This window comes from Gorilla gorilla, chromosome 1 (genome assembly GCF_029281585.2).
Source record: "Gorilla gorilla gorilla isolate KB3781 chromosome 1, NHGRI_mGorGor1-v2.1_pri, whole genome shotgun sequence".
Classification (NCBI taxonomy): Eukaryota; Metazoa; Chordata; class Mammalia; order Primates; family Hominidae; genus Gorilla; species Gorilla gorilla.
In genome coordinates, this window is record NC_073224.2 from 131,665,865 (window position 1) to 131,688,901 (window position 23,037).

The 23,037-nt window shown below is 38.2% G+C and overlaps 1 pseudogene; it reads left to right on the plus strand.

The window, feature by feature from the left end:
- Nucleotides 1–23,037, plus strand: part of LOC129532474 (mitochondrial adenyl nucleotide antiporter SLC25A24-like) — a 65,886-nt pseudogene that overhangs the window by 11,911 nt on the left and 30,938 nt on the right.

Below are 23,037 nucleotides of genomic sequence, written 5' to 3' on the forward strand. Positions count from 1 at the left end.
AGATATTTATTGAATGCTAAGTGTTGGAGATACACAGATGACTTGGTCTTTCCCTTCAAAACATCACAGGAAAATATGGGAGAAATACATACAAGTAAATAATTAAAAAGCAATATGGAATAAATTCCACTAGAGGGGCATTCTGCCAATTACCTGATTAGCACTCCTTGCAGCTATCAAGGTTATCAAAAACAGGGAAAGAGAAACTATCATAGTGAAGAGGAGCCTAAGGAGATGTGATGACCAATAGAATGTGCCATTTCAGCTGGGATCCTAAAACAAAAAGAGGACATTAGTTAAAAACTAATAAACTCTGAATAAAGTATGGACTTTAGTGAATAATAATGTAGCTATATTGGTTCATTAATTATAACAATAATAATGTGAAGTGTTACCAATGGGGAAACTGAGCGTGGGGACATATGGGACTCTGTGTGTTATCGTCTCAATTTTTCTGAAAATCTGAAACTACTTAAAAAATAAAGTCCACTTAAATAACAATATGAAAATACAGTCATTTCACAAAGTCCAAAGGAGTGGCTCCAACAATAAATATTTGAGAAGTATTTATTTTTATAGTGGTGCTAACTTTGATATAAATGTTACAAGTACTATTTTCTTTTTTTTTAAATTTCAGCATGGATAGTGATGGATCAATGACAGTAGACTGGGATGAATGGAAGTACTACTTTTTACTGCATCCTGCAACAAATATCACTGAAATGATTCATTTCTGGAAGCGTTCTACTGTAAGATTACTTTGTATTTTACTTTGTTTTTATTTTGCTCTAAATGTCATAGCTGTTATGATAATATAACCCCTACAATACTTGCAGCCTCAGGGGCTAAAGTTACAATATTTCCCCCCTAATAATGTTCTGGTAATTTAGCTAGTCGTATCAGTATTGTGTGTATAAACAGAGCAACCAGTTTCTTTGTTTGCCAAAATCTAGAACTTAAAGTCATAATCTACCTGCTGAAAGTGCCTACTTTGTGTTAAGAATTAATTTCTATGACATAGTATTTAGATTGCCCTAGAAAAGTGAAAAATAATATATTTTTCTTTTTTCACAGATATGCTGTATCTGATTGGGTCTTCTATCATAGAAAACGTAAAGTCAAATATTAGGATTTGAAAATTTTAGAACCAGAAAGGGTCAAATATTTAATAATCTGCCTGCTCATTTTATATAAGCCCTTGACTTGGAGTTGTAATAAGGAGATCTTGTAATTGAAGACTTTGTTTCCTTTAGCAGATCTCAGGTGTGGGGGGTTAATTATTTATTCATGGCATACTATTCTCATTTACCCTCCTGAGTTTTTGCCTCCTCTCCACAGAGAACATAGGGGAAGCAAAGAGCACAGGCTCTGGACTGCCTAGGCTTGAATTCCACATCTACCACCCACTTGCTCTATCAACCTCTCTGTGCATCATTTTCCTCAGTTATACAGTAGGGATAAAAATGATAAATGTTTTGAGAATTAAATTAGTACATTAGTTAGTAGATTTAAAACAGGGCTAAGCACATAAGTGTTCAATAAATGTTAGTTGTTGCGATAGGCACTTATTCTATCTAATATGTTTCATCTGTGTTCTTGGATATTTATATATTTACATATTCTTAGGGAGCATGTAGTATTGTTTCACACATGTGTTTTTGATTTGTATAGCTAGTATTGTGCTAGAGACCACATCTGATTTGACTTTATGATTCGTCCTTGATGTTATATGCTTATCTAATTTATTGCTCCTAACATACTCATAGTATGCACTTATCACTTCTTCCTTGTCTATTCCCCAAGAAATGGACATCTAGTTTTTTCTCCAACTTCACCCATAAAAAATGCTTTCATTTTATGTACCTTAGAGAATTTCACCCAGTTTTCTGTCATAGGGAATGTGCATTTGTACCTTTTACAACTACTAAGGTATCCAGTTTCAATTTTGTTTTAATTTCATGAAATATTGCCGTATTTTTTTTCCAGAATGGCTAGCCGTAGCAATTCACACTCCTGCCAGCAATGTATGAAGGTTCCCATTTCTTTATGTATTGTTTATTACTTGGTATTATTCAGTTTTATAGCATTTGCTGTTCTGTTGGGCATAAAGTAGAATTTCATTGTTTTAACGTGCATTTCCTTGATTCCTAGTACATTTTGAACAGCTCTTGATAGGAATATTAGACATTCACATGTTCTTTTCTATGAATTGTCTGTTTATATGCTTTATCTAGTTTTTTATGGATTTTCTATCATGTCCCTAATGTTTCATAAGAGTTACTTATTTATCTTAGATAGTAATCTTTGTTGTACTTTGATTTGCACATATTTTTTCTAGTATGCCATTTGTCTGTTGTTTCTTTGTTTTGTCCATGATATTCCTGGTTGAACAGAAATCTTTGATTTTTGGTAAGTAAATCCACAAAATATGTAATGATTTACAATTTTGGTATCTTGTTAAGAAGTACTTTCCTACTTCTTGGTCACAAAGACGTTCTGTATCTTCTATTAGTTCTATGGTTTCTGCTTTTACATTTAGGCCTTTAATGCATCTGTTAGTTCACATTTCTACATGATTAAAAGCAGGGCTCTGATTTTATTATTTTTATATGTAGAGGGAATTTTCCCAGTATACCCTACTAAACATTGAATTCTTTTCACATTCATTTGTGATGCCACCTTTCTCACACATCAAGCTTTCATAAATACTTGGATATTTTCTTGAGCTTCCTTTTCTGTTCCATTGTTTTCTTTTTTAATGCCAATATTGAACTGTCTTTATGACTATGGTTGTGTAGTATAATACTGACCTGGTAAAGTAAATACTTCCTCTTTGTCCCCCTTCCCTCACTGATTTTTCTTATCTTTAAAAAAATTTATTCATTTTATTTATTTATTTATTTATTTATTTATTTATTTATTTATTTATTTATTATGCTTCAATTTCTGGGATACATGTGCAGAATGTGCAGGTTTTTTACACAGGTATACATGTGCCATGGTGGTTTGCTGCACCCATCAACCCATTACCTGGGTTTTAAGCCCTGCATGCATTAGGTATTTGTCCTAATGCTCTCCCTCCCCTTGCCCCCCACCCCCTGACAGGCCCTGGTGTGTGATGTTTCCCTCCCTGTGTCCATGTGTTCTCATTGTTCAGCTTCCACTTATGAGTGAGAAGATGTGGTGATTGGTTTTCTGTTCCTGTGTTAGTTTGCCGAGAATGATGGTTTCCAGATTCGTCTATGTCCCTGCAAAGGACATGAACTCATTATTTTTTATGGCTGCATAGTATTCCATGGTGTATATGTGCCATATTTTCTTTATCCAGTCTATCATTGGTGGGCATTTGGGTTGATTCCAAGTCTTTGCTATTGTGAACCGTGCTGCAATAAACATACGTGTGCATGGGTATATACCCAGTAATGAGATTGATGTCACAAATGGTATTTCTGCTTCTAGATCCTTGAGGAATCTCCACACTGTCTTCTGCAATGGTTGAACTAATTTACAGTCCCATCAACAGTGTAAAAGCGTTCCTGTTTCTCCACATCCTCTCCAGCATGTTGTTTTCTGATTTTTTAATGATCTCCATTCTAACTGGCGTGAGATGCTATCTCATTGTGGTTTTGATTTGCATTTCTCTAATGATCAGTGAGGATGAGCTTGTTTTCATATCTTTGTTGGCAGCATAAATGTCTTATTTTGAGAAGTGTCTGTTTATATCCTTTGCCCAGTTTTTGATGTGGTTGTTTTTTTCTTGTAAATTTGTTTAAGTTCGTTGTAGATTCTGGATATTAGACCTTTGTCAGATGGATAGATTTCAAAAGTTTTCTCCTATTCTGTAGGTTGCCTGCTCACTCTGATGATAGTTTCTTTTGCTGAGCAGAAGATCTTTAGTTTAATGAGATCCCATTTGTAAATTTAGGCTTTTGTTGCAATTGCTTTTAGTGTTTCAGTCATAAAGTCTTTGCTCATGCCTATGTCCCGAATGGTAGTACCCAGGTTTTCTTCTAGGGTTTTTATGATTTTAGGTTTTACGTTTAAGTCTTTAATCCATCTTGAGTTAATTTTTGTATAAGGTGTAACAGTTTGAGTTTTCTGCATATGGTTAGCCAGTTTTTCCAGCAGCATTTATTAAATTGGGGATCCTAAAGAAGCAAGAGCAAACAAATTCAAAAGCTAGCAGAAGAGAAGAAATAATTAAGATCAGAGCAGAACTGAAGGAGATAGAGACACAAAAAACTCTTCAAAAAATCAATGAATCCAGGAGCTGTTTTTTTGAAAAGATTAACAAAATAGATAGAATAGTAGCCAGACTAATAAAGAAGAAAAGAGAGAACAATCAAATAGACACAATAAAGAGTGATAAGGGGGATATCACCATGGACCCCACAGAAATACAAATTGCCATCAGAGAATGTTATAAACACCTCTATGCAAATGAACTAGAAAATCTAGAAGAAATGGTTAAATTCCTGGACACATACACCCTCCCAAGACTAAACCAGGAAGAAGTCGAATCCCTGAATAGACCAATGACAAGTTATGAAATTGAGGCAGTAATTAATAGCCTACCAACCAAAAAAAGCCCAGGACCAGACGGATTCACAGCCAAATTCTACCAGAGGTACAAAGAGGAGCTGGTACCATTCCTTCTGAAACTATTCCAAACAATAGAAAAAGACAGAATCCTCCCTAACTCATTTTATGAGGCCAGCATCATCCTGATACCAAAACCTGGCAGACACACAACAAAAAAAAGAAAATTTCAGGCCAATATATTTGATGAACATTGATGTGAAAATCCTCAGTAAAATACTGGAAAACCAAATCCAGCAGCACATCAAAAAGCTTATCCACCACGATCAAGTCGGCTTCATCCTTGGGATGCAAGGCTGGTTTAACATACAGAAATCAATAAATGTAATCCATCACATAAACAGAACCAATGACAAAAACCACATGATTATCTCAATCGATGCAGAAAAGGCCTTCAATAAAATTCAACACCACTTCATGCTAAAACCTCTTAATAAACTAGATATTGATGGAGCATATCTCAAAATAATAAGAGCTATTTATTTCAAACCCATAGCCATTATTATACTCAATGGGCATAAGCTGGAAGCATTCCCTTTGAAAAACAGCACAAGACAAGGATGCCCTCTCTCATCACTCCTATTCAACATAGTACTGGAAGTTCTGACCAGGGCAATCAGGCAAGAGAAAGAAATAAGAGGTATTCAGATAGGAAGAGGGGAAGTCAAATTGTCTGTGTTTGCAGATGACATGATTGTATATTTAGAAAACTCCATTGTCTCAGCCCCAAAACTCTTTAAGCTGACAAGCAACTTCAGCAAAATCTCAGGATACAAATTCAATGTGCAAGCATCACAAGCGTTCCTATACACCAATAACAGACAAACAGAGAGCCAAATCATGAGTGAACTCCAATTCAGAATTGCTACAAAGAAAATAAAATACCTAGGAATACAACTTATAAGGAACGTGAAGGACCTCTTCAAGGAGAACTACAAACCACTGCTGAAGGGAATAAGAGAGGACACAAACGAATGGAAAAACATTCCATGCTCATGGATAGGAAAAATCAATATCATGAAAATGGCCATACTGCCCAAAGTAATTTATAGATTCAATGCTATTCCCATCAAGCTACCATTGACTTTCTTCACCAAACTAGAAAAAACTACTTTAAAGTTCATATGGAACCAAAAAAGAGCCTGTATAGCCAAGACAATTCTAAGCAAAAAGAACAAAGCTGGAGTCCTCACACTACATGACTTCAAACTATACTACAAGGCTACACTAATCAAAACAGCATGGTACTGATAGCAAAACAGATATATAGACCAATGGAACAGGGCAGAGGCCTCAGAAATAACACCGCACATCTACAACCATCTGATCTTCAGCAACCTGACAAAAACAAGCAATGGGGAAAGGATCTTTCTTATCAAAATTAGCCTAGTTTTTTTTTTAAAGAAGAACTTTTATTTTAGATTTTAGATTTTCTTAATTTCAACTGAATTTTTGATTTTCTTAATTTCAACTGTATATTTTTAGAAACTTGATTGCGATTACGTTTGTCTTGGTTTGGGCTGCTATAACAAATTACCATGGTCTAGGTGATTTAAACAACAAACATTTATTTCTCACAGTTCTGGAGGTTAGAAATTTGAGATCAGGGTGCTGATATAGTCAGGTTCTTGGTGAGTGCACTTTTCCTGGTGTACAGAGGGCTGTCTTCTTTCTATTCCCTCACATATGGAAAGAGAGCTAGCTAGACCTCTGGTGTCATCTTTTAAGGGCACTAATTCCAATTATGGTGGATCCACTCTCATGACCTAATTATCTCCCAAAGGCCGCAACTCCAAATATCATCACATTTTGATTAGGATTTCAATATATGAATTTGGAGACATACATTTCATTCATTGCATTCTGCCCCTGGCTCCCCCAAATTCATGTTCTTCTCACATGCAAAATAAATCCATTCCATTCCAACAGCCCCCAAATACTTAACTTGTTCCGGCATTAACTTTAAAAGTCTGAAGTACAAAGTCTCATCTAAATATCACATAAATTGGATATGGGTAAGATTTGAAGTACAATTCATCCTGAGGCAAATTCCTCTCCAGCTGTGAACCTGTGAAAGTAAGCAATTTATGTGCTTCCAAAATATACAGGAATAGGAGAGACGTTCCCATTCCAAAAGGGAGAAAGAGGAAAGAAGGAAAGGAAAAATGGGTCCTAGGCAAGTTAATAGCAAGGCAAGCTCTGTGAGATCTTAAGGCTCAAGAATAATCATTTTGATGTTCTACTCTCTGGACTCATGGTGGCAATGGTTCCTCTTTTATACCTCTGCCCAGTGGGGGTGGTGTCCCAGTGGGTCCCAACAGCCCTGCCCCATGGCTCTGCTGCGTGTTGGTCCCACCCTTTGAAACTGAGGTGGAGGCAGCCCCATTCTCTGGCTCAGCCCATGGCACTCTGGGCCAATGGTGGAAGTGGCAGCTCTGTGGATTTCTGAATCTCCTTTGGGGTCCTTCTTCTCTTGTTTTGGATAGTGCATGTTTGCTGCTCAGTGGTTGAGTCCTGTAGTCCTGAAGTTCTAAGAAGTCTGATGGTCTTCCTTAATTGTATCCTGTTTTCTCTCTTTCCTTTAGTCTCAGCTGGCATTTCTGCTAGAATTGCCCCATCTCTGTTCCTGGTTTCTGTTGAGATGGCTGATGAAGTCCATGGTTCACACTTACACGAATCTCCTTTTCAAGTGGTTAGTTCACCACACCCTTAGTGTTCTCTTCTGAACATGCTTTTTAAAAATTTTTTTTGTAACATTAACAGTTCAGAAATTTTCAAATATTTAAGTTCTGGTTCCTTTTTGCTTAATGATTCCATCTTCAACTTATTTCTCTCTTCTTACCTTTTTCTATAAGTGATCGGGAAGAAGTAAGTCACTCCTTCAACACTTTGCCTAGAAATTTCCTCCACTAAGTATCCAGTTTCATCACTTACAAGTTCTACATTCCACAAAACACTAGAACATAAACACAATTCAGCCAAGTTTTTTACCACTTTATAACAAGGATGGGCTTTCCTCTAGTTTCTAATAACATGTTTCATCATTTCCATTTGAGGCTTTATCATGAATGGCCTCTACTATCCATATTTCTACTAACATGATTCATAATTATGTACTGTCTTAAGAAGACAGAAGCTTTCTGTACAGCTCTCCTCTTTTATTTCTGAGCCATAATCACAATTGCCTTTAAAATCCCATCATGGCAACATTGACATTTTCTAGCATGTACTTCACAATTCTTGCAGCCTCTACCCATTACCCACTTCCAAGATTGCTTCCACACTTTCTTGTACTTGTTATTGCAGTGCCTCATTTCTCAGTATCAATTTCTGTCTTAGCCAGTTCATGATGCTATATGCACTGGGCTACTTAAAGTTCAGGCATTTATTTTTCAGAGTTCTGAAAGCTGGAAGTCCTAGATCAGGTTGCCAGCATGGTTGGGTTCTTGGGGAATGCCCTTTTCCTGGCTGACAGAGAGCCGTCTACTTGCCATCCTCATACAGTATGGAAAGGTAGCTAGCTAGCTGTCTGGCTTCTTATGAAGACTTCTGATGTAATTATTTTTCAAAGACCCCACCTCCAAATACCATCACACTGGGATGAGGGTTTCAACATTTGAACTGACGGTGAAGCAGGACACAAACATTCAGTCCATTGCAGCAGTGAATTTATAGAATAATTTGGGTAAAACAGGTATCTTCATAATTTTAAGTTACTCCATCCACAAACATGATAAAATTATCTCTATTCAGATTTCTTGTTATATTATTTAACAGAGGTTACATTTTTTTCCCTGAAATGGTCTTCTGTCCTCTTTGTTAGGTTAAATCTTAGATGCTGTATAGATTTTGCCACTTTTGTGAATCTATCTTCTTTCCTATTAAATTTTCCACTTGATTATTTCTGCTTTGAGAAACTCCTTTTTGTAAGTTGATCTTCTATCTGGTACTTTGCTGAACTCTCTTATTTATTATAACAATTTGCCACCTAATACTTTTGTTTTTCCTTGTTTATGACCATATTCTTTTAATAACAATATTATTTCTTTTATTTTAGTTCCCATATGAAAACAATTCTTTTTAGCTTATATCTTTGGCTAGAATCTTCAGTACTGTGTTAGATAGCAGCAGGGATGGCAATCATTGTTTCTTATTCATGAAGCATTTTTTTAAATGCTTCTAAAATTTCTTCTATTAAGTATGATGCTTGCTATGTTGTTGTTCTTATAATTATTAGCAAACTAAGGAAGTTTTCAGAATTTTTAAAATATAATTATTTAAATATATTTATATAACATAAAATTCACCCATTTTAAGAGTGCAAATAAATTCAATTATTTTAGTAAATTAAGAGAACAGTATAACAATCACCATAATCCATTTTTAGAACATTTCCATTATCCCCAAAATTCCTGGTACTTGTTTACAGTTAATCTCTACTCTTCCACCTATCCCTGGGCAACTGCTCTTTACTTTCAGTCAGATACATATTTTTTAATGATAAAACGGTGATGAGATTTATTAAATGCCTTTTTTGCATCCATGGAGATAATTTCCAAGAAGCAGTGCAGTATAGCATACTGGTTAAGAGACAGACTCTGAAACTACACTTCCTAGGCTCAAATTATAACATTGACAATGATTGTCTGTGTAACTTGGGCAAGTTATTGAATCCCTCTGTGCTTCAATTTCTTCAGTAAAATGAGAATAATGATAACTATCTATTAGTTGAACTATAGGAAATTTCTGATATCCAACTATTTTTGACCTACAAGAATGGTAATTTGCAGAAAGTCCCCATCAGCGAGCAGGCTCTCACAGATGTGTCCCCTCAACCTTGGACTTCTCAGCCTCCATAATTGCATGAGCCCAATGAATGAATTCCTGTAATAAACTCTATCTATCTATCTATCTATCTATCTATCTATCTATCTATCTATCTATCTAATATCTATCCATCCATCCATCCTATTGGTTTTGTCTTTCTGGAGAGCCCTAACTAATACAGAGTGCTTCCATGTTTTCACCATTTCATGTTTTCTGAAGGATGTATTTTATGTTTTTTTCAAGCTACTAGTACCTGTATTCTATGAGTTTTTCTTTCCTAGGTCCAACTGATACCATATATATTTTGATATATAGTGTTTTTATTGTCATTCAGGCACCATTCATTTTACAACTTCTCCCTGAGGTTTCCTCTTTAATCCTAGGATTAATTAGGTAATATCTTTATTTTATGTGTGTGCATAATTTTCTGGCCGAGGGTTTTCTTTTAAAGACATCCTTTTTTTTTGTATGATATTGAAATATAGTCAGGAATTATAGAGGGTATGATATAGATTCCTGGGAATTTATTGTGGCTTCATTTGTTGCCTATTAAATGGTCAGTTTTAAAAAATATGTTCTATGCATGTGTCCTAAAAAATAATGTATATTTTTTGCTTGTTGGATGTAAATTTCTATATAAATCAATTAAGCTAAACCTTATTATTTTATATGCATTATAATTTTTATTCTGTTTGATCTATAAAATTCTGAGAAGAATATTTTAAAATTGCCAAGTATAGTTGCTAATTTATTTCTTCCTGTAGTTCCACTGGTTGTTGCTGAAAATATTTTGAGCCTGTGTGGTTAACGTGTATATATGTTCATGAATTTTATATCTTTTTGATTAGTTGTTCCTTTTAACAATCTCTCATGATGGTTTTTCTTCTCAAGTTCAATCTGTATCTTCTCCTAAACAATATAGGTGTACTTCAATATACTCTTACTTCCATTTGTTTTTTGCCATAACCCATATTTCCTTGGTATTATCTAGAATTTTAGTGGATTTTATTGGATATAGTTGCGTGTGTATGGTGTGTATATTTGCCTTTTTTAAAAAAATAATAAATTTTAGCTTACTTTATTTATCCTTACTTCTCATTTATCTTCTAATGTTCTTCTGGGTTTATTTCTCTCTTTGCTGGAGTGCCTCTTCCAAGAGTGTTTTCAAAGAGGGTCTTTGGGCGCTAAGTCTGCTGAGATATTCAATAGATACTGTTCTTGTATGTTTGCTTTTAGGTGATTTTTTTTTTGTTTGTTTGTTTTTGAGACGGAGTCTCACTCCTTCACCCAGGCCGGACTGCAGTGGCACTATCTCAGCTCACTGCAAGCTCCGCCTCCCGGGTTCACGCCATTCTCCTGCCTCAGCCTCCTGAGTAGCTGGGACTATGGGCGCCCGCCACCGCGCCTGGCTAATTTTTTGTAGTTTTAATAGAGACGGGGTTTCGCCATGTTAGCCAGGATGGTCTCGATCTCCTGACCTCATGATCCGCCCACCTCGGCCTCCGAAAGTCCTGGGATTACAGGCGTGAGCCACCGCGCCCGGCCCGGTATTTTTGTTTAAAATTCTAGATTAAAAGTTTCTTTAATTGATTGGTTTGAAAATATTATTGCATTGCCTTCTTACATCATATGACCTCAATTGGATTCTTGTTTGTACAGTCGTCCCTAGGTATCCACGGGCATTGGTTCCAGGATCCCACTCTCCACCCCAACACCTGCTGTCAATACCAAAATCTGTGCATACTCTAGTCCCGAAGTTGCCTTGGTAGAACCTGGTATATGAAAAGTCAGCCTTTGGTATTAGCAAATTGCACATCTTATGAATACTGTAGTTTCAGTCTGTTTGGTTGTAGACACAAACCCACAGATACAGAGGGCCAACTATATTTATTGCAAAAAATCTTTGTATAAGTGGACCTACACAGTTCAAACCTGTGTTGTTCAAGGGTCAGCTGATTTGTTCTTTATCTCAGAACACTTAAAAAACTTTTTCTCTCCTTGTCTTTGATGTTTTAAAATTTCATTACAATGCATTTGGATGGTCAGGAGTGGTGGCTTACACCTGTAATACCAGCACTTTGGGAGGCCAAGGTGGGCAGATCTCTTGGGCTCAGGAGTTGGAGGCCAGCCTGAGCAGCATGCCGAAACCCCACCCCCATCAAAAAAATACAAAAATTACCCAGGCCTGGTGGTCAGGAGGGTCAGAAGGGGGAAGTGGGAGAATCATCTGAGCCAGGGAAGTCAATGCTGAAGTGAGCGATGATAGTGCCACTGCACTCCAGCCTAGGTGATGGGAGTGAGACCTTGTCTCAAAAAAAAGAAAAGAAAACAAAACAACAACAACAAAACTATATATATAATGTATGTATATAATGTATATATGTATATGTGTAATGTATATATAATGTATTTATAATGTATATATAATGTGTGTATATACATAATGTATATAATACATTTAGGTAAGCTTTTCTCAAATATTTTTTCTGAGCCCTTCCAATATGAGGTGCTTCATCTCTCTCCAATTCTGGAAAATTCTTGGTTATTATTCTTATATTTTCTTGACATTTATTTTTTCTACTTTTTAAAGACTTACATAGAGGTTAACCTTTCTTGTTCTATCTTCACAGTCTCTTACCTTTTCATTTCTAATCTCTGTGCCTTTCTTCCTGCCTGATGTTTTCTGGGAGAGTTCCTTTACTTGACCATTCTTTGGCTGTAGTCATTCGGCTATTTATTCCATCGGTAGGTTTTATTATTATATATTTCATGTCTAATATTTCTACTTGGTTCTTCTTTATACCTTAATGCCTGCATTTTGTGAATAATATGCAATATAGCTCCAATATTTTAGAGAATATTTATTATATTTATTATGTGTATTTAAATTCTTGATTTGTCTACCTATTAATCCTAATAGATAATGTAGTAGAGGTTCAGTTTGTGGTCTTTCTTTTTACAGGAGTTATGGATTTCTTTTTTTAAAATTTTATTTTAGGTTCAGGGGTATATGTGCAGGTTTTTTAATATAGGCAAACTATTGTCATGGGGGTATGGTGTAGAGACCATATTGTGACCCAGGTACTAAGATAGTACCCAATAGTTATTTTTCCTTCTCCCGCTCTCCTTCCTCAAGTAGGCTCCAGTATCTGTTGTCCCGTTAGTGCCCACTGGTTCTTATTATTTAGCTCCCATTTATAAGTGAGAACATGAGGTATTTAGTTTTCTTTTCCTGCATTAGTTTGCTAAGGATATTGGCCTCCAGCTCCATCCATATTTCTGTAAAGAACATGATTTTGTTCTTTTTTAGGGCTGCATAGTATTCCATGATATATATGTACCACATTTTCTTTATCCAGTCTGCCCTTGATGGGCATTTAGGTTGTTTCCATGTCTTTGCTATTGTGCATAGCGCTGCAGTGAACATACATGTGCATGTGTCCTAGAATGATTATATTTTTTTGGGCATATAACCAGTAATGGGATTGCTGAGTTGAATGGTAGTTCTGTTTTAAGTTCTTTGAGGAATTGCCACACTGCTTTCCACAGTGGTTGAACTAATTTACATTCCCACCAGCAGTGTATAAGCATTCTCTCTTCTCCACAACCTCACCAGCATCTGTTATTTTTTTTGTTTTTAATTATAGCCATTCTGACTGATGTGAGATGGCATCTCATTATGGTTTTGATTTTCATTTCTCTAATGATCGGTGATTGTATTAGTCCATTTTCACACTGCTGGTAAAGACATACCTGAGACTGGGAAGAAAAAGGTTTAATTGGACTTGGAGTTCTACATGGCTGGGGAGGCCTCAGAATCAAGGCAGGAGGTGAAAGACACTTCTTACATGGTGGTGGCAAGACAAAATGAGGAAGAAGCAAAAGCAAAAACCCTTAATAAACCCATCAAATATTGTGAGACTTATTCACTATCATGAGAATAGCACGGGAAGGACCAGCCCCCACGATTCAATTACCTCCCCCAAGGTCCCTCACACAACACATAGAAATTCTGGGAGATACAATTCAAATTGAGATTTGGGTAGAGAAACAGCCAAACCATATCATTCTGCCCCTGGTGCCTCCAAATCTCATGTCCTCACATTTCAAAACCAATCATGCCTTCTCAATAGTCCCCCAAAATCTTAACATTTTAGCATTAACCCACAAGTCCACAGTCCAAAGTCTCATCTGAGAAAAGGCAAGTCCATTCTGCCTATGAGCCTGTAACATCAAAAGCAAACTAATTACTTCCTGGATACAATGGAGGTACAGGTATTGGGTAAATACAGCTGTTCCAAATCAGAGAAATTGACCAAAGCAAATGGGTTACAGGGCCCATGTAAGTCCAAAATCCAGTGAGGCAGTCAAATTTTAAAACTCCAAAATGATCTTCTTTGACTCCAGGTCTCACATCCAGGTCATGCTGATGTAAGAGGTGGGTTCCCATGGTCTTGGGCAGCTCAGCCCCTGTGGCTTTGCAGGATATAACTTCCTTCCCAGCTGCTTTCATGGGCTGGCATTGAGTGTCTGTGGCTTTCGCAGGCACACAGTGCAAGCTGTCAGTGCATCCACCATTCTGGGGTCTGGAGGACAGTAGCTGTCTTCTCACAGCTCCACTAGGCAGTGCCTTAGTAGGGACTCGGTTTGGGGGCTCCAACCCCACATTTCCCTCCTACAGTGCCCTAGCAGAGGTTCTCTGTGAGGGCTCTGCCCCTGCAGCAAACTTTTGCCTGGGCATCCAGGCGTTTCGATACATCTTCTGAAATCTAGGTAGAAGTTCCCAAACCTCAGTTCTTGACTTCTGTGCACCTGCAGGCTCAACACCACATGGAAGCTGCCAAGGCTTGGGGCTTCCACCTTCTGAAGCCACAGCCTGAGCTGTATATTGGCCCATTTCAATCATGGCTGGAGCAGCTGGGACACAGGGCACTAAGTCTCTAGGCTGCATGCAGCATGGGGACCCTGGGCCTGGCCCAGGAAGCCAGTTTTTCCTTCTGGGCCTCCAGGCCTGTGATGGGAGGGGCTGCCTTGAATGTCTCTGCCATGGCCTGAAGACATTTTTCCCATGGTCTTGGGGATTAACATTAGGCTCCTTGCTACTTATGCAAATTTCTGCAGCTGGCTTGGATTTCTCCCCAGAAAATGGGGTTTTCTTTTCTATCGCATAGTCAGGCTGCAAATTTTTCAAACTTTTATGTGCTGCTTCCCTTATAAAGCTGAATGCCTTTAACAGCACCCAAGTCACCTCTTGAATGCTTTGCTGCTTAGAAATTTATTCCATCAGATACCCTAAATCATCTCTCTCAAGTTCAAAGTTCCAGAAATCTCTAGGGCAGGGGCACAATGCCTCCAGTCTTTTTGCTAATACATAACAAGAGTCACCTTTACTCCAGTTCCCAACAAATTCTTCATCTCTATCTGAGATCACCTCAGCCTGGACCTTATTGTCCATATCACTATCAGCATTTTGGGCAAAGCCATTCAACAAGTCTATAGGAAGTTCCAAATTTCCCCACATTTTCTTATCTTCTTCTGAGCCCTCCAAACTGTTCCAGTCTCTGCCTGTTACCCAGTTCCAAAGTTGTTTCCACATTTTTAGGTATATTTTCAGCAATGCCCCACTCTACTGGTACCTATTTATTGTATTAGTGCTTTTTCACACTGCTGATAAAGACACACCCAAGACTGAGAAGAAAAAGAGGTTTAATTGGATTTACAGTTCCACATGGCTGGAGAGGCCTCAGAATCATGGTGGGAGGTGAAAGGCACTTCTTACATGGCAGTGGCAAGATAAAATGAGGAAGAAGCAAAAGTGGAAACCCCTGATAAACCCATCAGATCTTGTGAGACTTATTCAATATCACAAGAATAGCACAGGAACGACCAGCCCCCATGATTCAATTACCTCCACCTAGGTCTTTTCCAGAACACATGGGAATTCTGGGAGATACAATTCAAGTTGACATTTGGATAGGGACACTGCCAAACCATATTATTGATATTGAACATTTTTTCATACGCTTGTTGGCCATGTGTATGTCTTCTTTTGAAAAGTGCCTGTTCATGTCCTTTGTCCACTTTTTAACGAAGTTATATTTTTTTTTCTTGTAAATTTGCTTAAGTTCCTCATAGATGATGGATATTAGACCTTTGTCAGATGTATAGTTTGCAAATACTTTTTCCCATTCTGTAGGTTGTCTGTTTACTCTGTTGATAGTTTCTTTTGCTGTGCTGAAGCTCTTTAGTTTAGTTAGATCCCATTTGTCAATTTTTGCTTTTGTTGCGATTGCTTTTGGTGTCTTCATCATGAAATCTTTGCCCTTTCCTATATCCAGAATGGTATTTCTTAGGCTATCTTCCAGGATTTTTATAGGTTTATGTTTTACATTTAAAATCTTTAATTCATCTCAAGTTGATTTTTGTATATGGTGCAAAGAAGGGATCCAGTTTCAATCTTCTGCACATGGCTAGCAAGTTATCCCAGCACCATCTATTGAATAGGGAGTCCTTTCCTCATTGCTTGTTTTTGTCAACTTTTTCAAAGATCAGGATAGTTGTAGCTGTGTATCCGTATTTCTGGGCTCTCTATTCTGTTCCCTTGGTCTGTATGTCTGTTTTTGTACCAGTGTCTTGCTGTTTGGTTACAAGAGCCCAGTAGCATAGTTTGAAGTTGGGTAATGTGATGCCTCTAGCTTTGTACTTTTTGCTTAGGATTGTCTTGGCTATGTAGGCTCTTTTTTGGTTCCATATGAATTTTAAAATAGTTTTCCTCAGTTCTGTCATTGGTAGTTTGACATTGGAAGAATGTCATTGGTAGTTTGATGGAACAGCATTGAATCTAAAAATTGCTTTGGGCAGTATAGCCATTTTAACAATATTGATTCTTCCTATCCATGAGCATGAATGTTTTTCCGTTTGTTTGTGTCATTTCATTTCTTTGAGCAGTCTAATTGTAGAGATCTTTCACCTCCCTGGTTAGCTATATTCCTAGGTATTTTGTTCTTTTTGTGGCAGTTGAGAATGGCATTTCATTACTGATTCCACTATTGGTTTGGATGCTGTTGGGGTACAGAAATGCTAGTGATTTTTGTACATTTATTCTGTATCCTAAGACTTTGCCAAAGTTGTTTATCAGCTCAAGGAGCTTTTAGGCTGAGACTTTTGGGTTTTCTATATATAGAATCATGTCTTCTACAAACAGGGATAGTTTGACTTCCCCTCTTCCTATTTGGAAGCCCTTGATTTCTTTCTCTTGCCTCATTGCTCTGGCCAGGATTTCCAATACAATGTTGAATAGGAGTGGCGAGGGAGGGTATCTTTGTCTTGTGTCAGTTTTCAAGGGCTATGGTTCCAGATTTTGCCCATTCAGTATGATGTTGGCTGTAGGTTTGTCATAGGTGGCTCTTATCATTTTAGCAGGAATGATACCAGCTCTTCTTTGTACAAGTGCAATATTTTGTATTTTAAAGTATGTTTCTTCTATACCTAGTTTATTGAGAGTTTTTAACGTGAAACAGTGGTGGATTTTGTCAAATGCCTTTGCTGCATCAGTTGAGATAATCATGTGGTTTTTGTGTTTAGTTCTATTTATATGATGAATCATATTTATGGATTTGCATATATCGAACCAACCTTGCGTCCCAGGGATAAAGCCTACTTGATCACGGTGGATTAGCTTTTTGATGTGCTGCTGGATTCAGTTTGCAAATAGATATATAGTTTTAGAGACAGAGTCTTACTCTGTCACCCAGGCTGGAGTGCAGTGGTGTGATCTTGGCTCACTGCAGCCTTGTCCTCCTGGGCTCAAGCAATTTTCCTACCTCAGCCTCCTGAGTACCTTGGACCATAGGTGTGTGCCACTGTACCTGGCTAAATTTTTATATTTTTTTGGGGGGGGGGTGAGTGGATAGAGATGGGGTTTTGCCATGTTGTCCAGGTTGGTTTCAAACTCTTGAGCTCAAGTGATTTGCTCACCTTGGCCTCCCCAAATGCTGGAATTACAGGCATGAGCCACTGTACCTGGCCATTTGCAAGTATTTTGTTGAGGATTTTTGCATCGTTTTCATCAAGGTTATTGGCCTGATGTTTTCTTTTATTATTGTGTCTCTGCCAGGTTTTGGTATTGGGAAGATGCTGCCTTCCTAGAATGAGTTCAGGAGGAATCCCTCTTTCTCAATTTTTTGGAAAATTTCAGTAAGAATAGTACCAGCTCTTCTTTGTACATCTGGGAGAATTTGACTGTGAATCCTTCTGGTCCTAGGCTTTTTTGGGCAGCTGGGGGTTGGAAAGCTATGTATTAATGATTTAGTTTCAGTTTCAGAGCTTGTTATTGGCCTGTTCAGGGAATCCATTTCTTCCTGGTTCAGTCTTGAGCATGTATGTCTGTCCTGGAATTCATCCATCTCTTCTAGGTTTTCTAGTTTGTGTGCATAGAGGTGTTTGCAGTAATCTCTCATGGTTGTTTGTATTTCTGTGGAGTCAGTGGTAACATCCCCTTGGTAATTTCTAATTGTGTTTATTTGGGTCTTCTCTCTTTTTCTTTATTAGACTGACTAGTGGTCTATCTATCTTAGTAATTTTTACAAAAATCCAACGCCTGGATTTGTTGGTCTTTTGTATGTTGGTCAGAGTTCAGCTCTGATTTTGGTTGTTTCTTGTCTTCTGCTAACTTTGGGGTTAGTTTGCTCTTGCTTCTCTATTTCTTCTAGTTGTGATTTTAGGTGGTTAATTTGAGATCTTTGTAACTTTTTGGTGTGGGCATTTAATGCTGTAAATTTCCCTCTTAACACTGCCTTAGCTATGTTGCAGAGATTCTGGTATGTTGTATCTTTGTTCCCATCAGTTTCAGAGAACTTCTTGATTTCTGCCTTAATTTCATTATTTTCCCAAAAGTCATTCAAGGGCAGGTTATTTAATTTCCATGTAAATGTATGGGATTGAGCAATTTTCTTCATATTCTATTTTTATTGTTCTGTAGCCTGAGATCTGAGAGTGTGGATGGTATAATTTTGGTTTTTAAAAATTTCCTGAGGATTGTTTTACGTCCAATTGTGTGGTCGATTTTAGAGTATGTACCATGTGGCAATGAGAAGAATATATATTCTGTTGTTTTTTTGATGGAGCATTCTGCAGATGTCTGTTAAGTCCATTTGGTCAATTGCTGAGTTCAGGTCCTGAGTATCTTTGTTAATTTTCTGCCTTGATGATCTGTCTAACACTGTCAGTGAAGTGTTGAGGTCTCCCACTATTATTGTGTGGGAGTCTAAGTCTCTTCATAGGTCTCTAAGAACTTGCTTTATGAATCTGGGAGCTCCTGTGTCACATGCATGTATATTTAGTATAATTAGATCTTCTTGTTGAACTGAACCCTTTTCCATTATGTAATGTTCTTGTCTTTTTTTATCTTTGTTGATTTAAAGTCTGTTTTGTCTAAAATTAAGATTGTAACCCCTGCTTTTTTTTGATTTCCATTTGCTTGATAGATTTTCCTTCATCACTTTATTTTGAACCTCTTGGTGTGAGATGGATCTCATGCCATGTGAGATGGATCTCCTGAAGATAGCATACCATTAGGTCTTACTCTTTTATCCAGCTTGTTACTCTGTGTGTTTTAATTGGGACATTTAGCCCATTTACATTCAAGTATTGCTGATTTACATTTAGTATTGATATGTGGGGATTTGATCCTGTCATCACGTTGTTAGGTGGTTGTTATGCAGACTTGTTTGTGTGGTTGCTTTGTAGTGTCTGGTTTGGGTATTTCAGTGGTAATCATCTTTCCTTTCTATATTTTGTGTGATTTTTAGAAGCTCTTGTAAGGCAGATCTGGTGGTAATGAATTCTCTCAACATTTGCTTGTCTGGGAAGGATCTTTTTTCTTCTTCACTTATGAGGCTAATGTGGCTAGATATGAAATTTTTGGTTGAAGATTTTTTTTTTTTAAAGAATGGTAAATATGGGCCCCTAATCTCTTCTGGATTGTAAGGTTTCTGCTGAGAAGTCTGCTGTTAGCTTGATGGGGTTTTCCATTTGTAGGCAACCTGCCCTTTCTTTCTAGCTGCCTTTAACATTTTGCCTTTCATTTTGACCTTGGAAAATCTAATGATTATGTGTTTTGGGGATGATCTTTTGTGTAGTATCTTGTAGGGGTCCTCTGCATTTCCTGTATTTGAACTTTGGACTCTCTAGTGAGGTTGGGTAAGTGTTAATATATGATATCCTGAAATATGTTTTCTAAGTTGCTGCTTTCTCTGCTCCTCTTTCAGGGATGACAATGATTCATAGATTTGGCCTCTTTGCAAAATTCGATATTTTTCAGATGTTTTGTTTGTTCCTTTTCATTCTTTTTTCTTTATTTTTGTCCATCTTATTTCAGAAAGCCAGTGTTCACCTGTTGAGATTCTTTCCTCTGGTTAGTCTATTCTGCTGTTAACACTTGTGATTGCATTGTGAAATTCTTGTAGTGTGTTTTTCAGCCCTATGAAGTCAATTAGGGTTTTTTTTCCTTGCTATTTTATTTGTCAGCTCCTCTATTGTTTCTATAGTGTTTTTGGACTGGGTTTTGCCATTCTCCTGAATGTCAATAATTTTTATCTATAGTCCAAATTCTATTTCTGTCATTTCAGCCAGTTCTTCCTGGTTAAGAATGCCTGTTGGAAGACTAGTGCAGCGATTTGGAGGACATAAGATACTCTGGCCATTTGAGTTGCCAGAGTTCTTGCATTGGTTTTTTCCCCATCTCTGTGTGTCTGTGTGTGAGTGTTCCTTTAACTGCTGGGCTGCCACTGATTGAAGTGGTCAGGTGGAGGCAGGGGGATTGTTTTGGAACCCCAGGTTGGGTGCCCCTGTCCAGTGAGTAAAAGTGAGGACTGGGACCTGCATGGAGAAAAGTCTGGCCACCTTTCTTTCAGATGAGTGCTCTGTGCTAGGGGTCCAAACCACGCCATGTTTCCTGTGGACTCTCCAGGGCCTGGAGACAGCAAAGATGGCATCCCACTCTTCTCACTGGGAGCTTTGTCTCAGTGAGTTGCATAGCTGCCACTGGCTTGATAGACCCAGCAGGGGTGGTTAGAGACCCAGTCTGGGAGGACCTGTCTAGTGAGGAGGTACAGGATTGGGGACCCACATAATAAAGAGTTTGGCCACTTTTTCCTAGGGCTGCTGCAGTGTCTTGGGGGTTCACTCCAGTCCATAACCACCTCAGATTTTTCAGCAGCTGAAGGTATCAACAGTGAAGGCTGCAAAACAGCAAAGATGGCAGCCCAGCCCTCCCTCTGGGAGTTCTGTCCCACAGACTTTTGAAACTGCTGTCAGCTGGAAAACACCAGCGGGGTGGATAGATATCTCGGTTGGGAGGTCCTGCTTAGTGAGGAGGAACAAGATTGGGGACCCATGTGAATAAACAGTCTGGCTGCTTTTTATGAGCAGTTGTACTGTGATGGGGCTCCATTCCAGTCTCTAGTCTCTTTGGACTCTCTAAATCCCAAAGGCAGCAATGGCTAAGGCTGGGAAACAGCAAGGGTGGGAGTGCATCCATTCCTCTGGGAGCTCCATCTCAGGGCGGTTTGAAACTATTGCTGGCTGGAAAACACCAGTGGAGGTTGTTAGAGACCTCCATCAGGAGATTCTGCCCAGTGAAGGGAAGTGGTATCCAGGACCCTCATGTAAAAGCGATCTGGCTGCTTCTCCACAGAGCTGCCGCACCATGCTGGGGGACCTGCTCCAGTCACTAGTCACTTTGGATTTCCTAGAGCCTGAAGGTAACAACAGCTTAGGCTGTGAAACAGCAAAGATGGTGGTCTGTCTGCTTGTGAGTTCCATCCCAGGGAGGCTGGGAACCACTGCCAGCTGGAAAATACAGGTGAGGGTAGCTGGTGACTCCAGTTAGGAGGTCCCACTCAATTAGGAAAAGTGGGGTTAGGTATCCATGTAAAAAGTAGCCGTCTGGCCACTTTTTCGTAGGGTAGCTGCATTGAAGGCAACAATGGCTAAGCCTGCAAAACAGCAAAGATCGTGGCCCACCCCTCCGTCTGGGAGATCCATGTCAGGGAAATATAACACTGCTACTGGTGGCGGGCTGGAGTTCTAAGCTAGTGTGTCTTATCCTGTGAGGTGCCGTGGAAGCAGGACCTGCAGACCTTTGCTGCTCAGCCCCATAGATTCAGTCCCTTTCCTTAGGGGTATGTAGAGGGGTCCAGCCTCCCACTTTGCTGGAGTTGCAGCTGCATTCACCAGGAAGCTTGGGTATCTGAAGTTCCTGTGGCTCTGTGTATGCCTCAGCAGCTGCTTTGCCAAGACTCCATGTAGCTCAGTGTGTCAGACTGCAAGCTCTGTTGGAGTGAGTTCATGAAGGGATCTCCTGACCCAAGTGTTGCAAAGATCTGTGAGAGAAGCATGGGTTCTCAGGGTCATGCATTCACTCGCCACTTTCCTGGGCAGGGGAGGCTCCATTGGCTCCATGTCACTCCTGGGTGGGTGGTCATCTTGCATTGCTTTTCTTCATTCTCCATGGGTTGAGTTGTTTTCTTGATGAATCTCAATGTGTGTACCTGGATGTTTCAGTTGAAGGTGCTTTATTTACTCACCCTCTCTTTTTTTTTCATGACAGCAGTGCCTCTTTATTGATTTTCAGTCTGGAAGATCTGTCCAATGAGAAAGTGGGATGTTAAAGTCTAGCTATTATTGTATTGGGGCCTCTCTTTCTCTTTAGCTCTAATAATATTTTCTTTATATATATATGGGTGCTCCAGTGTTGGGTGCATATATTTATATATACAATTGTTATATCCTTTTGCTGAATTGACGCCTTTATCATTATAATGACATTTTTTGTGTCTTACAGCTTTTGACTTGAAGTCATTTTGTCTGGTATAAGTATAGCTACTTCTGTTCTTTTTTGGTTTCCATTGGCATGGAATGTCTTTTTCCATCCCTTTATTTTCAGTCTATGTGTGTCTTTATAGGCGAAGTGTGTTTCTTGTGGGCAACAGGTTAATGGGTCTTGTGTTTTCATCCATTCAGCCACTCTATGTCTTTTGATTGGAGAGTTTAGTCTATTTACATTCAATGTTATTATTGATAAGTAAGGAGTTACTCCTGCTATTTTGTTATTTGTTTTCTGGTTGTTTTGTGATTTTCTCACCCTTCTTTCTTTACTTCCTATCTTTAGTGAAGGTTATTTCTTCTAGTAATATGATTTAGTTTCTTGGTTTTAATTTTTTTATGTATCCATTCTGTTTTTATGTTTGAGGTTACCATGAGGCTTGAAAATATTATTTTATAACCCACTATTTTAACCTGATAAGAACTTAACAGTTTGCATAAACAAATATGCAAAAAGAAAACTAATACAACTCTATAACTTCATGCCTCCACTTTTTAACTTTTTTTGTTTCTCTTTATGTCTTATTGTATTGTCTATGACTTGTAAAGTTGTTGTAGTTATTTTTGATTGGTTGATGATTTAGTTTTTCTAAAGATAAGTTTACACACCACAATTACAGTGTCGTACCATTCTGTGTTTTTCTGTGCGCTTACTACTACCAGTTAGTTTTGTACCTTCAGATGATTTGATTGCTTATTAATGTCCTTTTCTTTCTGACTGGAGTA